Below are 2017 nucleotides of genomic sequence, written 5' to 3' on the forward strand. Positions count from 1 at the left end.
AACAACAGATGAAAGGGAGACTGAAGGAAACAGCTCTACTCTGAAATGCGGGTTCTCTTGTTTTAGTTGAGAGTCCTGTGGAATGTTTGGTTGTTTTTAATTAAGCCTCTTGTTTAGAGTCAACACCACTCCTGGAGGGTCTTTGTATTTAAAAGTTGGTTAGGACCGAGCAATTGTAATTTAGAGGAACATTCTTTTCAGTGGTGCAGCATTGGTCTGTCAATTTGCTGTACTGAGATAACCTGGAGTGGTTGTGATACTGAACTCTGTGGCACTGGGACATCGAATGCCATAATGGTTATCCATAGTAACAGAAGTTACATAGTTACAGAAAGACTTCAGGTCTTTTGTTCATAGGGTCACTATGAGTTATCCTTAACTCATCAGCAATTCAACAACAAGAACAACAGTAAGAGGAACTTGTTTGTTCTCCCAGCAGTTCATGGTATACTCAATAATCTTCTCCAGCACCACTGCTCAAAGGACTTTTAGTCTTCAGTACCGGATTTGGTGCTGACATGTTGAGTCAACTATGACTCACAGAAACCCTATGTGTAACAGATTGAAACCCTATCCTATTTTGTGCCATCCTCACAACCTCTCACATGCTCAAGGCAACTGCTGCACCGTGTCAAACCATCTTGCTCAGAGTATGATGTCTAAATGCCAATTTATTGTCGTAAGATGAATCTGACTGAAAGCTGGCTCTTAAGTGGTTTCTAAAGCCATAAATTGCATGGGAGGAGATTTCCCATCTTTTTCTCTCAGAATCACTGGTGTATTAAAACTGCCAGATAGGTACAAATTTTTAATTCGATGCATAATTTCCTCTTAGCTATGTCACCAGAGTTCCCTGTACATGGCATAGTCATCTAGTAAAATGTGAAAAAGTAGCAAGAGCACTTTTGAAATTAAGACCAGAAGGTAGTAGTTTTTCCCTTCAATTTAGGGATGTTTATCCGTCTGCTGTCAGAGATCTCTCCAAAGTACTGAAGAGCAATGATGTCAGTCTGGTATTCCTGATGCAGGCCAGAGTCTTTGCAATTCCTTGCTATGCATCAGGAAGCTGGATAATGACTAGCAATGATAGAAGGAGAATTGATGCCTTTGAGCTGTGGTGTTGGAGAAGAGTATTGAATATACCATAGACTTCTTGGGAGAACAAACAGGTTCATCCTAGAAAAGGTAAGAACAGGCTGCTCTTTGGAGACAAGGATTCTGAAGCTTTATATGACATATTTTAACATGGTGCAAGGCAGGGCCAGTCCCTGGAGAGGAATGTCATGCTTGGGAGGGTGGAGGGACAGCGCAAGAGAGGAAGACCCTTGATAAGATGGATTAATTCAGAGACTTGGGTACTGGGGGTAGGTATGTCAGAGACAATGGGGTTGGCACAGGACAGAGCAGGGTAAAGAGCTGTAAAGGGTCGTTATGAATCACAGGTGATGATGGCCCGTAGCAACAAAAACAACAACATCAGACATACAAATATAGAAGTTGAGTAGATAGTTTGATATGTTAATGTATAGTTAAAGTAAAAAATGATATGCATTTGATATGGGGGAGAGGGAGAATAGACAGAGATGGAATTTAAAAAATGGGGGAAAAAAGCAAAAACGGTTTCAATAGGTATTGAGGCTAGTGAACTACATTGAAGGTTGCAGAAGAGTCACACACAACATGACTAACAATGTGCCATTTAATATGGAACATGGAGGTCATGAGTCACCAGTTGATGGGCAAAGATGTTGTTGTTGTACATGCCTTCAAATCACCTCTGACTCATAGACTGATGTACAATAGCTCCAAAACCTGTCCTGTCCTGAAGCAATCTCATGGTCTCCGACACACCTACCCTCAATTACCTCAGTTACTATGTCAGTCCATAGTCAACAGTCTTGGCACCAGCAGCCAGGAAATTAAAAGGCACATTGCCATGGGAAAGTCTGCTGTTAGGGACCTTTCCAAAGTACTGAAGAGCAATGGTGTCTCTCTGGAGACTAAGGTGCGTCTGATA

The sequence above is a fragment of the Elephantulus edwardii genome, unplaced genomic scaffold (genome assembly GCF_000299155.1).
Source record: "Elephantulus edwardii isolate Elephantulus edwardi_28Jun2011 unplaced genomic scaffold, EleEdw1.0 scaffold00088, whole genome shotgun sequence".
Lineage (NCBI taxonomy): Eukaryota > Metazoa > Chordata > Mammalia > Macroscelidea > Macroscelididae > Elephantulus > Elephantulus edwardii.